We start from the raw sequence: 15,333 nt of genomic DNA, 5'->3' as shown, positions 1-15,333 counted from the left end.
TTGTTCTGTAGGAGTTGTTCCACATGTAGATGTATTTTTGAAGTATCTGTGGGGAGGAAGGTGATCTCCATTTCTTACTCCTGTGCCATCTTGAAGCTTCTTTCCAGCAAACTTTTTATGTGAGGTTAAAAATGCCTTCTTTAGCCTCATTCATGCTCTTCTAGGTTCACTATAAGTCAGATTCTATTTGCTTAAAATCTGGGCCCCTACCATTGCTATAATCTTTCTGATCTCTCACTTGGTCAATGTGCACACACTAGCTCAGAATGCGACTGATCTAGGAGATTATTTTGAAACCTGTTGATTCCTTAATGAAACCTATCCAGTTGGCCCTCTCAGTGGTGCGGCAAGCTACAGATTCAGATGGTACACACCAGTCATCCATAAAGCAGTTAGCAGAGATTTTAGAAATTTTATTTAAAATGCCAGTTTTGTTAAATTTCAAAGAGTCAGGTGGTTTCAGGCCCCAAAGGGACAAAAGGTATATGTATCTAGTATTTGTATTGCTGTTTGAATACATATATATATATATATTTTTTTATATATGTATATATATATATATATATATATATATATTTAAGAATTAATGACCTTTCCTGTGCTCTAATGCCCCCATTATCTGGGGATGTGCCATGATTTGCAGATGTATCTGCTGGGGAGGCCGGGATAGGCAGAGATGGTGTCTCACCTATGAGTCCTCTGGGCCTAGTCTTCAACTCTGCTCCTCAGCTTCAGTTCCAAATATAGGAGATGTGAATCCCTGGACTAATCCTCAGACTTACTATGGTCTCTAAAATTGTCTATGAGCAGAGGCGCTCTGCTCCCCAGGGAGTCATTAAAACCATCTACTCTGAGCCAACTAATCCAAACCCAAGTCTAGTTTCAGGAAATCAACTTTCACATCAAAGGCATGTAATTGGGGACTTCCCTGGTGGTCCAGTGGTCAGGACTCTGTGCTTTCACTGCCAAGGGCCTGGGTTTGATCCCTGGTCAGGGAACTAAGATCCCACAAGCTGTGCAATGCTCCCCCCGCTGGCCAAAAAAGCCAAAACAAAACAAAAACAAAAAACGAAAAACAGCAAGTAATTGTTCTAATGAGCTTGAAAATATATTTGCTTATTATTGCAATAAGATAAGTCAGCCTTGGTTCAGATCAGAGCCAGCGTGTTAGTAGGACTAAATAATAATGATAATAAAAAATAAGAGTAGCAGGTAGTAGTAGCAGTAGTAAATGAATTCTGGTTTTGTGATTGGGGTGAAAATTCTGGAGGCACACCACTCAGGATTGGAATCCAAGCTCATCCACTTGCTAATTATATGACCGTAGGCAGGTTACTTAACATCCCTGTGCTTCTGTTTCCTCAGTTGTCAAGTGGGGATAATAGCAATACTTTTCAGTGGGTGTTGAAAGGATAAGACTAATTAAAACATTAAAATTTCTTTCTTGTGTTACTGTTACTGTTTTCATGATGTTAATGGTATCTCATATTTACTGAGTACTTGCCACATGCTAGACATTATTCTAAGCCTTTTACACATATAGTCTCACTTAATCTCCAACAGTTCTATTATCTTCAGTGCATAGATGAGGAACATGAGTACTTCAAGTTAAGTAACTTGGCCAAGATCACAAAGCTAGTAGATGGCGGAGGTGGGATTTGAAACAAGCAAACAAGCCCAGAGTTTAGATCTTTCTCCTTAATGCTATTTTTTTTTTTTTTTGCGGTACATGGGCCTCTCACTGTTGTGGCCTCTCCCATTGTGGAGCACAGGCTCAGGGGCCATGGCTCACGGGCCCAGCTGCTCCACGGCATATGGGATCTTTCCGGACCGGGGCACGAACCCGTGTCTGCATCAGCAGGAGGACTCTCAACCACTGCGCCACCAGGGAAGCCCTCCTTAACGCTATTTTGCCTTCTGTCAATTATAAGGTGCTATTAAAATGATGTCGTCTGCATTATGTTCATTTATATTGTCATATTTAATCATATAAATACCTGATTCCATATGTAATGGTGTTATTTCAATGAATGCCATCTAAATAACAAATCTTATCCAAATTGATTTTATTCTAGTGAGCAATGTTGTGGCTATTCTCATGCATTTCTAACTTATAAAAAACATTGCTAATAGTGTATGCATATGAACCAGTGAGAGTCTTCAATTGCAAGCAACATACGTAGACTCCGGATGTTTTCAGCAGACCAGGAGCCACCAGGAAGACTGTAGAGTCAGGTGCACATGCAAGCACTTATTTTTCCCAGAAGGATTTCTATTTTGGATTGAAATTACGCCTGCTACACTGTATCTTTGTTTCTTCTTGCGTGCCCCAATACAATTAGAATTAGTTTAGAAATCCATCAAAAGTTTTCATTAAAAATTCGAATGTACACACAAAAATAAGTTTGTAGATATTCTTAAGATGACACATATTTATATGAGCACGTATACCTATAATTTTCTCTGTCCTGATGGATTTTCAGTGGAATTTTCACAAACAAGTAATGTACTCAAGGACCTACATTCCCAAAGACCCTGAATCTCATAAATACAGCCTTGCTTTACAATGACAATTCTTTGACATTTGTCCTTATCGTTGACGTATAAACATCTGCAAGGAATAATTTTCCCTTTCTATTGATACAAGAATGTTTGTTTTTCATTTTTGTATTAGAACTTAAGGTTTGGGTATTTCAAAGAAATAATCATTTGTTGAGCATCCACTTACTTCTATGAACAGTATATTATCATGTACGTCATCTTATTCAACACACGAATCCTGTGAGGTATTTTTTAAAAAAACAAATAAATCATGAAGGGTTGAAGAATTTATATAAATCATCTAAGATTCCATAGATAATCAGTGGCAAAGCTAGAATCTGATTCCAGGCCTATATGGCTGCAAAAGCTCATGGCATTACCCTTTGCTTCCATGCCATTATTGGCACTCAGAACAGGCTCTGTATTTCCCCATCATCCTTCCTCCACAATTTTGGGAGTAGCCTTCATCCTCCTTTTTGTTCATTCAGCTGTTAACCACAACATAACAATACATATTCAATATTTTTGTGTATTCTTTACTCTGTCTTTGAACGTTATCTCCATTCTACTGGAGCTAAGAATGGTTATTTTCAAGTCTTCTTATTTTCTCTTGAATCAAGAAGTCCTGATTCCATCTCTGTTTAACGCCCAAAGCCTTTTTCCTGTGTTCTTTAGCACTCACAATTATCAACAAAATCTCATGTCCTCAGAATCTCTTTAGAACATTCCATTCTCTTCACTGTCCTTTTCAGTGGATACTTTGCTACCCCGAGGACATTTTTTTCTCTACAGTCTTCTCAAGTGATGTATGTTTTTTTCTCTTACTCTTCATAGCCCTGGGCCTGGTAGTGGATAGTATTCCTTCTCCCCCACTGCCACTTGTAGACATTTTCTCTCTCCTACCTGCAAACACTTATAGTTGAGTTTACATCATCAGACTTGACTAACCAATCCTCCTTATCTTCCTCCACCTTTGCAGTCACCTACTACTGGCATTATGTCTCCTCATCCTTGGAAGTTGTTGGCTTTGGCTTGCTCTTTCTCTCTCAACGGTATTCCTGTCACAATTCCTGGACGAGATGGACGAGAATTGGGTTTTAATATCTCCACGTAGAAGATCCTTTGAACATCACAGCCTCTTAGTTTCTTGATCTCTCCTCCAAACATCTTTTTTTCCCTCCTACCATATCCAGTCACTCTCATCATCAGAGTTTAGATTTTTTTTTTTTTTTTTTTTTTTTTTTATGCGTTACGCGGGCCTCTCACTGTTGTGGCCTCTCCCGTTGCGGAGGACAGGCTCCGGACGCGCAGGCTCAGCGGCCATGGCTCACGGGCCCAGCCGCTCCGCGGCATGTGGGATCCTCCCAGACCGGGGCACGAACCCGTGTCCCCTGCATCGGCAGGCGGACTCTCAACCACTGCGCCACCAGGGAAGCCCTAGATTTTTAAATATTGTCATTTGCCAACAACTGTAGCTTTTAATCTCATTTTAAGCATCCCAAATTGTAACCATCACCACCTCCTGTCATTCTAGCTCATTCTCCCTAGTAGAATAATGAAAGCAAATCTTCAGTTCCCTGGGGGCCTGGCACTTTTTTGCAGGCTTTACTCATTTCATGTACTCACTTCCCCTTTGCTCAGCTTAAATGTAATGGTTATTTCACTCTCTACCTTGCACCTACTCTCAAATGCCATACCTATCCCCTTTGTTGCTCCGCAAAAAGAAAATCCTAGTTAAATTTGATTCCTTATCTACTAAGGACCCATAATGGTTCAGTGGAAAACAGGGGCACATCAATTTCCTGGGTCAGGGCACTGAAGGAGGCCCTTTATCATCTGCCTCACAGAGTTGTCATTACCGTGTAGCCATTTATTTATATGAATTGCTAGATTGCAAGTCATCCTTTTAAGAGTAAAGATATTACTTATATATTAACGTAATTGAAAAACTTTTTGAACATATAAATGAACCAAATATATGTTCCGATGTTCTATATTCTTTTTACAAATTACAGAAAACATCTGTGTTATATAAATATGGTAATGAATTGGCTCCAGGAATGAGCTTTGATCTCAGCTCAGTTGTCAGAAAGCCATTTAACCTACAATTAGTTACCTAACTTCTTTAGATCTCAGTTTATAACTTTGTAAAATGAGAGAGATGGAATGGATGGAGTGGCTTTTTGAAGCCTGGCATTCTGTGACTATATGAGAACGCTCTCATGCTTTTCTTGCTTTTTCATGATTGTTCTCAAACAAGTTGATATGGGAAAGAGCTTTCCAGAAGCTGACCTAAAGGTGTGATTTTTCTCAGACAGGGGCTATTCACATGGGCTGGGTACCTGTGGGAAGTAGGAGGCTGGAACCTTTTACTAACAGCCCAGCTCCGTTTATGCAAAGTCTCAGGCGCCACTGGAGTCTTTCAGGAGTAACCTGATCAATGTGTCTGGTTTCCTTTCCCGGGTTGGCTCACTATTATGAATCAGATAGCTTGATCCTAAGATGATGCCATCTCCTTTTCCAAACTGCAGTCTCTCCGGGTTAACTTGTTCATGATTTGAGCACCTTTTTTTACACTCTGCCTCTCTTCAAACTTCCTGGATATTGGTTCATCTTTTCTCTAACTGTGATACCTGTTTAAATTCAGGATTCATGGGCTTCCCTGGTGGCGCAGTGGTTGAGAGTCTGCCTGCTGATGCAGGGGACACGGGTTCATGCCCCGGTCTGGGAAGATCCCACATGCCGCAGAGCGGCTGGGCCCGTGAGCCATGGCTGCTGAGCTTGCACGTCCGGAGCCTGTGATCCGCAATGGGAGAGGCCACAGCAGTGAGAGGCCTGCGTACCACAAAAAAAAAAAAAAAAAAAAAGGAAATTCAGGATTCATATGACTGCTCAGCCTCTTTCATAGAAGAAATGATACCTCAGATATCATTTTAAACAGTTGTTCTTTTCCATGGGAGCTGGCCCATTCTGACATTTCTGCTCCCTTTCATCATGTCTTTGGCTCAGAAGATACAGTTACTGGGTCCCTCATACCATCTAGTGGCTGTCTCTAGGATGTGCTCATGTGAGTCTATTCCTTACAGACCACCTAAACTAATTATATAAGGCAAATGTGACTTGAATGTGTTAAGTTGAAAAAAAAAAAAGATTTTTCTGAGTATTCCTGGCCTTCTATCAATGCACATTTATATTTTTAAGCCTTACGCAAGGTATTGTGTGTGAAAATATTTTCCCCAAATTATTTACATGTGAGTGTGTATGATGGGATTTTGTTATTATATAGCTTTTGTAAAAATAAATATGCAGATTATACTATTTTCTTCTATTCTAATATCCACTTGTTTTTCTTTCAGTGGATATCATTCTCAGAATAGATGGGGACTGGAAACTACACAACTGTAACGGAGTTCATTATTTTGGGCTTAGCAGAGGATACTATAGCTTGTGCCATTTTATTTACTGTGTTTCTAGGAATCCACGTGGTCACCTTAATGGGCAATGTCAGCAAGAAGCAGCCCTCAGCTTCATACCCCAAAGTACCTTTTCCTCTGCCATTTGGCCTTTGTAGACATTGGGTACTCCATCAGTCACACCTGTCATGCTCATGGGCTTCCTCAGGGAAGGAACCTCTGTCCGTGTTGCTGGTTGTGTCGCTCAGCTCTGTTCTACGGTCACATTTGGGACGGCTGAGTGCTTCTTGCTGGCTGCCATGGCCTATGACTGCCATGTGGCCATCTGCTTGCCCCTGCTCTACTCCACCCACATGTCCCCCAGAGCCTGCATTCTCTTAGTGGGGGCTTCCTATTAAGGTGGGTGTGTGAATGCTTGGACATTTACTGGCTGTTTGTTAAGCCTGTCCTTCTGTGGACCATATAAAGTCAATCACTTTTTCTGTGATTATTCACCACTTCTGAAGCTTTCTTGTTCTCATGATTTTACTTCTGAAATAATTCCAGCCATTCTTCTGGCTCCATCATTGTAGTTACTGTGTTTATCATCGCTTTCTCTTACATCTACATCGTTTTCTCAATCCTGAAGATGTGCTCTACTGAGGGGCGGCATAAAGCCTTCTCCACTTGCACCTCCCACCTCACAGCAGTCACTCTGTTCTATGGGATCATTACCTTCATTTATGTGATGCCCAAGTCCAGCTACTCAACTGAACAAAACAAAGTGGTGTCCGTGATCCCCTGTTGAGCCCCCTCATCTACAGTCTCAGGAACAAGGAGGTTAAGAGGCCATGAGAAAATGAATGGCTAGAACACACTGGTAGTCCTTCTAAAGTAATCTGATTTTTAATAATAAGCACTGTGTAATGAAGGCCTCTCCTGCAGATGAATAAATAATGTACTAAGTAAATTTCAGTATATTCATAGTATTCTAGACTCACAAATTTCATTTCTTGTTATTCTCAAGAAAATTTTCAGTGTAAAAAAACAAATGTGCATTCACCAAGATAGGAACATTAGCAAAAAAAAAAATTTTATTCTCAGTTTGCCCACCATTTCTTGCATCTACAAGTACAAATCTTTTCAAATAAGTTCTGTGCTCTTTGAATGTAGTCTTTGGAAATAACTGCTGGAAGCACCTGAAGCTCCTTGAGTGGGAAATAAAGAGTAGTGTTGCCATCCATGATCTTGTCATCTGACAGAGATGGTGTCCATGATGTACAGATAATCTAAGGATTGAAATCAGTGATGCTGGCAGTTGTAAAGCTTCTGCTGCCTTGTGGTCTGAGGCTGAGCAACAGGATTCCTCCCACAGTACTTCTGCAGGTGAACCTCAGCAAGCCAAATCAGAAGATATCTGAAAGCTCCATTTATCTTAGCTGTTCCCTTTCAGGGATCTATTCTACAAAATACGTTCAAGAGTTTCCAGAAGAAAGACTATTGGGGGCTAATTGGCATGACCTGGCTCCTTTCTAGATCAGAAAAGTAAGGTTCCTTTTTTAAAGGTTATTTCAATCTTATCAGGTATGCGCTACATACTTCTGTAATGTGTGTTAAACCATTTCTTTCCCTCCTGGTCCTATTGCCTCTGATACTGAAATTCTCAGATTTCTTGCACATGATTTCACTGGAACTTCTGTATTAGCCATGAAAACTCTCTCTTTAAACCAGATGGTTTCACTTATAGAATTTAAAGTTATTTGTATTCTTATAGCCCCCTTTGTGTTTTTTCTCCCAGTTGTTTTATTCTGAGTGGATATTTTTTAATAAAAAGGGATAATATTTTTAAGGATCTTGTTTTTCCTTTAATAAGTGTAAATACCAGATTAATCTTAATATAATTATATCATGTGATCTTTCTATTTAGTCATCAGCAATGATTCTGCTGTCCACAATATTAAGTCCAGAGTGAGATTAAACTTCATGGCAGTGTGAGACATCTCTCCTTTCTGTTCCCCCTTTTAAACAACTAATTAGGCATCCATACATGAACAAAAGTGCCTCAGTGGGAATTGTGGGATCCAGACCATACACTAAGGGATCCAGGAGGAGTCTTGCCCACCTGTGCATCTAGTAATAGGCAGAAAGACCTTAGTATGGGCCTCAAAATCAGCAGGAACCAGTTAACCTGCCCCAATTCCTCTCGGCCCTGGCCAAGGAGAACCTGGAGAGTGCATACTTGGGCAGAAACCTATGGATCAGAGAGACTTTGTAGAAATTCAACCTTCCAGAGAAGTGATTCCAGCATGCTGTTGGAGCAAAATAATAATAATAATAGTAATAATAAAACATGAGTTTGGATGCAATGAAGACTGTAACTTTGCCAGTGCCATTGCTTCCCCAAGGAAACACTGCCTGGGGCAGAACTAGCAGGCAGTGTCCTCTCCTGCATAGGAAAAGGATAGCAGTGTGTGAGTGCTCGGGTCCCCTGGCATTTCAAGACACTGCTGGAGAAACCCATTTAAAAAAGTGTTACTGGGCTTCCCTGGTGGCGCACTGGTTGAGAGTCTGCCTGCCAGTGCAGGGGATACGGGTTCGAGCCCTGGTCTGGGAAGATCCCACATGCCGTGGAGCAACTAGGCACGCGAGCCACAACTGCTGAGCCTGCGCATCTGGAGTTTGTGCTCCGCAACAAGAGAGGCCGTGACAGTGAGAGGCCTGCGCACCGTGATGAAGAGTCGCCACCACTCACCACAACTAGAGAAAGCCCACGCACAGAAACGAAGACCCAACACAGCCACAAATAAATAAATAAATGAAATTTTTTAAAAAATAAAAAAAATAAAAAAGTGTTACTGAGGCAGGAACTTCATGATGGGCAGGGGAGGGAAAAGATCAGAAAAGAAGCAGATAAGAATGTTAAAGGACATTAAAGGGATGCAATTAAGCTGACTGTAATTCAGCAAGAAGTCCACCCATCAGCCTCTGGGAGCAGGTGTGTCCATACAAGTTTAGGGAAAAATCCCAGATATAATAGGACCAATGAAGACTATACCCCACTTAAAGGCAAATAGTAAAGGTGTGAGGGGGGTGTCTGCTACTTCAAATGCAAAACTATCACTGTAAAATTACAAGGAATGTGAAGAATCAAGAAAATATACCATTGCCAAAAGATAACAATAATCCTCCAGTAACTGAACTCAATGGCACAAAATATTGCAATCTGACAAAGAATTCAAAATAGCTGTTTTGGGGAAACTCAGCAATCTATAAGAAAACACAGAAGGACCATATATGAAAAGATGAGAAATTTAACAGAGATAGCAATTATAAAAAAATGAATCCAACAGAAATTCTGGAGCTGAAGAATGCAATAAATGAAATGAAAAATGCTATAGAGGGCATTTGTAGTAGAGTAGACCAAATGAGAGATAGAATAAGTGATCTAGATAACAGAACTTTGAAATAACCCATTCAGAGGAGAAGAAAGAAAAAAGCATGAAAAAGAACAAAGAAAGACTATATGATCTTTGGGATGTCATCAAATGTACAAATATTAAAATAATTGGTGTTCCAGAAGGAGAACAGAGGGAGAAGGGGGCAGAAGGTTAACTAAGAACTTCCCAAATCTGAGGAGAGACATGGACATTCAAGTTGACAAAGCTAATAGATCACCCTATTATCTCAATGCAAAAAGACCTTGTCCAAGGCATATTATAATGAAACTGTCAAAAATCAAAGATAAAAAGAGAATGCTAAAAACAGAGAAAAAAGATTGTAACCTACAAAGGAACCTTCATTCCGATAGATTTCTCGGCAGAAACTGTACAGTCCAGGAGAGAATGGAATGATATATTCAAGGTGTTGAAAAAATTGGCAGTCAAGAATACTCTATCCACTGAAGTTATCCTTCAGAAATGAAGGAGAGAGACTTCCCTGGTGGAGCAGTGGTTAAGTATCTGCCTGTCAATGCAAGGGACATGTGTTCGAGCCCTGGTCTGATAAGATTCCACATGCCGCAGAACAACTAAACCTGCCGCACCACACTACTGAGCCTGCGCTCTAGAGCCTGCAAGCCACAACTACTGAGCCCGCATGCCACAACTACTGAAGCCCACATGCCTGAGCCTGTGCTCTGCAACAAAGAGAAGCCACCGCAATGAGAAGCCCATGCACCGCAACAAAGAGTAGCGCCTGCTCGCAGTAACTAGAGAAAGCCTGCATGCAGTAACAAAGACCCACACAGCCAAAAAAAAAAACAACTGTTCTGAGATTAAAAGTTTATTTAAAAAACAAAAAAGAAATGAAGGAGAGACGATTTCCCAAACAGAAGATGAACAAGTTCATAACCACTAGATGTGCCTTGCAAGTAATGCCAAGAGGAGTTCTTCAAGCTAAAATGAAAAAGTATTAACCAATGACATGAAAACATATGAAAATATACAAAGGCAAATATACAGTCATATTTAGAAAACTCTAACTCTGTAATATGATAGTGTGTTAACCATTCAACTATAGGATAAAGGTTAAAGGAAAAGAGTATTAAAAATATAGTACTACCACCAACCCCATTCTCTTGATTGGCTCCTGGGTTTCTGGAAGCCAGGCCTCTGCCTAACACCCTGGTAGGAGATTGGAAAGTTCCTTTCAAGGGAAACTGACCTAAGAGAAAAGACCTAAATATTTGGATATTTGGGGTATTTTCTAGTGGAAGAGCAGATCTGCATCATCCTATAGGATGCCCATGGTGGATGAGCACTACACATGCACGCAGACATTCATTCAGTAGTAAAGCACCTCACTGTAGAAAGCTTTAAGCTGTAGTGTTGCTGAAACTGGATCTTTCCTTGTTATCAAACAAGCATATGCTAAATATATTCTTATATATGACATTATTATAATGGAATTCACCTATAAAGATATAACTATTTACAGGTGAGATCTATTATAAGCTTCTACATTTCTATTCTGTTGGTACATGTGCCCAACAAAGAATGTGTCACTTTTCCTTAGGAATAAAATCATATTATTTGTAAAAAAAAATAATAAATATAGCACTATAATTTGTTAGTGAATACACAATATAAAAAGAGGTAAACTGTAACACCAAAAAAGGAGGGAATAAATGGTGGAGCTTATGTATGTGAAAAAATTTAAGTTGCTAACAGCTTAAAAAGGATTGTTATAGCTATAAGATGTTTTATTAAGCCTCATGATAACCTAAAAAGCAGAAACCTAGAGTAGATTCACAAAAGATAAAGAAAGGGGGAATAGAGCATACCACCATGGAAAACCACCAATTTATAAATGTAAGCAGAAACAAAGGAAAAAAGTAATAACTGAACTACAAGACTGCCAGTAAACAATTAATAAGATGGCATTACTAAGTCCTTATGTATCAATAATTGCTCTAAATGTAAATGGATTGAATTCACCAATGAAAGGCACAGAGTGACTAGATGGATTAAAAAAAAAAACAAAAGCCAACTATATGCTGCCTATAAGAGACATTACAGATTTAAGGACACACATAGGCTCAAAGTGAAGAGATGAAAAAAGATACTCCATGCAAGAAGAAGCAGGGGTAGCTATGCTTATATCAGACAAAATAGACTTCCAGCCAAAATGGTAACAAGAGACAAAGTCATATAGTGATAATGGGGTCAATTCATCAAGAAGATATAACAATCATAAGTATATATGTATCCAGCATTGTAGCACCTAAATATATTAAGCAAGTACTAACCAATCTGAAGGGAGAAATAGACAACCATACAATACTAGTACAAGACAAGTACTCCACTTAAGCAATGGATGGATCATTCAGACAGAAAATCAACAAGGAAACATTGGACTTGAACCATATGTTAGACCAAACATATATAGACCAACAGACATATATAGAATATTCCATCCTACAGTAGCAGAATAACATTCTTCTCAAATGCACACAGAATAATTTCCAGGATAGATAATTTGGTGGGCCACAAAACAATTCCCAGTAAATTTAGGAAGACTGATCACACCCAGTATCTTTTCTGACTCAATGATGTAAAACTAGAAATCAACAAGAGGAAAGCTAGAAAATCTATAAGCATATGAAAACTAAATAACATACTCCAGAACAAACAATGGCTCAAAGAAGAAATTCAAAGAGAAATTTAAAAATCTCATAACAAATGAAAATAGAAACACAACCCACCCAAACCAATGGGATACTGCAAAAGCAGTTCTGAGAGGAAATTTTACAGCAATATATGCATTTTGAAGAAAATAGAAAGCTCTCTATAAAATAGATAACTAATAAGAACCTGCTGTATAGCACAGGGAACTCTACTTCTCTTCGCTGTACAGTAGAAACTAACACAACATTGTAAAACAACTATACCTCAATAAAAAATTTTTTTAAACAAGAAAGAAAATAGAAAACTCTCAAATAAAAAACTTAACATTAAACCTCAAGGAACTAGCAAAAGAAGAGCAAACTAAACCAAAAGTTAATAGAATAAAGGAAATAACAAAGATCAGACTGGAATAAATGAAATAGAGAACAGGAAAGCAATACAAAATATTAACAAAACTAAGAACTGATTTTACAAAAAGATAAACAAAATTGACAAACCTTTAGCTAGACCAACAAAGAAAAAGGAGAGAAGGCTCAAATAAATAAAATCAGAAATTAAAGGGGAAACATTACAACTGATACCACAGAAATACATAGGATCATGAGAGACTTACTAAAAACAATTATATGCCAACGAATTGGATAACCTAGAAATGGATAAATTCCTAGAAAAGCCCAACATGCTAAGACTTAATCAGGGAGACATATTAAATCTGAATAGACCAAAAACAAGTGTAAGGAGATTGAATCAGTAATCAAAAGCCTGCCAACAAAGAAAAGCCCAGGACAAGATGACTTCATTTGTGAATTCTACTGAATATTTAAAGGCGATTTAATGCCAATCTTTTTCAAACTCTTCCTCCAAAAGTTAAGAGGAGGGAACACTTTCAAATTCATTTTATGAGGTCAGCTTTACTCTGATACCAAAGCCGGATAAGGACACTGAAAGAAAAGAAAACTTAGACCAATATCCCTGATGAACATAGGTGCAAAAATTCTCAAAACATATTAGCAAATTGAATTCCACAATGCATTAAAAGATCATACATCCTGCACAAGTGGGAGTTATCCCTGGAATGCAAGGATGTTTCAACATAGGCAAATTAATAAATGTGATACACCACATTAATAGAATGAAAAATAATAATGTCAGTAGACGCAGAAAAAGCATTTGACAAAACGCAACATCCTCTCATGATTAAAAAGAATTATAGAAAGAATATACCTCAACATAATAAAGACTATATTTGGCAAACACACAACTAACATCGTACTCAACAGTGAAAGATTGAAAGCTTTCCCTCTAAAATCAGGTATAGACAAGGGCACCCACTCTCACCGCTCATATTTAACATGGTACTGGAAGCCCTAGCTAGAGCAGTTAAGCAATACAAAGAAATAAAAGGCATCCAAATCAGAAAGGAAGAAGTAAAATTGTCATTTGCAGATTGTATGATCTTATATACAGAAAATTCTAAAAAAAAATAACAAAAACACTGTTAGAACTAATAAATGGATTTAGTATAGTTGCTGGATATAAAATCAACATACAGAAATCAGCTGTATTTCTATACACTAACAACAAAATATCTGAAAATGAAATAAAGAAAACTATCTTATTCTCTATAGCAGTCCTGAGAAAGAAAAACAAAGCTGATGCATCACACTTCCTGATTTCAAACTACACTACAAATCTATAGTAATTGAAATAGTATGGTACTGGCATAAAAATAGACACATAGACCAATGGAATAGAATAGAGAGCCCAGAAATAAACCCCCATATATACGGTAAACTAATATTTGACAAGGGAGCCAGAAAGATGCAATGGGGAAAGGATGATCTCTTCAACAAATTGTGTTAGGAAAACTGGATAATCACAAACAGAAAAGTGAAATTGGACCCCTAATTTATACCACACAGAAAATTAACTTAAAGTGGATTAAAGACTTAAACATAAAATCTGAAACTGTAAAACTCCTACAATAAAACATAGGGAATAAACTTCTTAACACTGGTCTTGGTGGTGATTTTTTGGATATGACACCAAAAGCATAAGCAACAAAAGCAAAAATCAACAAATGAAACTACATCAAACGAAAAAGCTTCTGCACAGTAAAAGAAACAAGTGAAAAGGCAACCTACAAAATGGAAAAAAAATATTTGCAAACCATATATCTGATAAGGGGTTAATATCCAAAATATATAAATAATTCATACAAATCAATAACAAACGGACAAACAGAAAGACCCTCCAGAAACAATCCTCTTAAAAAATGAGTAGAGGATTTTCCAAATGTCTTGCAGTACATAAACATGGGATATCTTTCCATTTATTTGTGTTGTCTTCACTTTCCTTCATCAGCGTCTTTTAGTTTTCAGACTATAGATCTTTCACTTCCTTGGTTAAGTTTATTCCAGGTATTTTATTCTTTTTGATGCAATTGTAAATTGGATTGTTTTCTTGATTTCTCTTTCTGGTAGTTCATTATAAGTTTATAAAATAACAGATTTCTGTAAATTAATTTTGTATCCTGCAACTTTATTGAATTTATTAGTTCTAATAGTTTTTTTCAGCGGACTCTAGGATTTTCTATATAGAGTATCATGTCATCTGAAAACAGTGAGTGTTTTACTTCTTCCCCTTCCAATTTGGATGCCTCCCCCCTCTTTTTTTTCTTGTCAGATTTCTGTGGCTAGTACTTCTAATGCTATGTTAAATAGAAGTGGCAAGAGTGGGCATCACTGTGTTGCTCCTGAGTATGATGTTAGCTGTGGGTTTGTCATAAATGGCCTTTATGTTTTTAGGTATGTTCCCTCTATAACAAATTTGTTGGGAGTTTTAATCATGAATGGATGTTGAATCTTGTCAAATGCTTTTTCTACATCTGAGACGATCGTGTGATTTTTATCCTTCATTTTGTTAATGTGGTGTATTATGTTGTTTGATTTGCAGATACTGAGCCAATCTTGTATCCCTGGATAAATCCTACTTGATCGTGAAGCATGATCCTTTTTATGTATTGTTTAATTCATTTTGCTAATATTTTGTTGTGAAATTTTGCATCTATCTTCATCAGAGATATTGGCCTGTAATTTTCTTTCTTTCTAATATTATTGTCTGGTTTTGGTGTCAGGGCAATCTTGGCCTTGTAGAATGAATTTAGAAATGTTCCCTTTTCAATTTTTTGGAATAGTTTGAGTAAGATTGGTATTAGCTCTTCATTGTTTAGTAGAATTCCTCTGTTAAGCTGTCTGGTCCTGGATGTTCGATTG

The 15,333-nt window shown here is 38.0% G+C and overlaps 1 pseudogene; it reads left to right on the top strand.

Moving 5' to 3' along the window:
• Positions 1-5,918: 5,918 nt before the first annotated feature.
• LOC116758343 lies at positions 5,919-6,817 on the top strand (annotated as a pseudogene).
• Positions 6,818-15,333: the final 8,516 nt, after the last annotated feature.

This window comes from Phocoena sinus, chromosome 8, assembly GCF_008692025.1.
Source record: "Phocoena sinus isolate mPhoSin1 chromosome 8, mPhoSin1.pri, whole genome shotgun sequence".
Lineage (NCBI taxonomy): Eukaryota > Metazoa > Chordata > Mammalia > Artiodactyla > Phocoenidae > Phocoena > Phocoena sinus.
The sequence above is the reverse complement of the archived record's forward strand: the minus strand, read 5'-3'. Positions and strand labels throughout refer to the sequence as shown.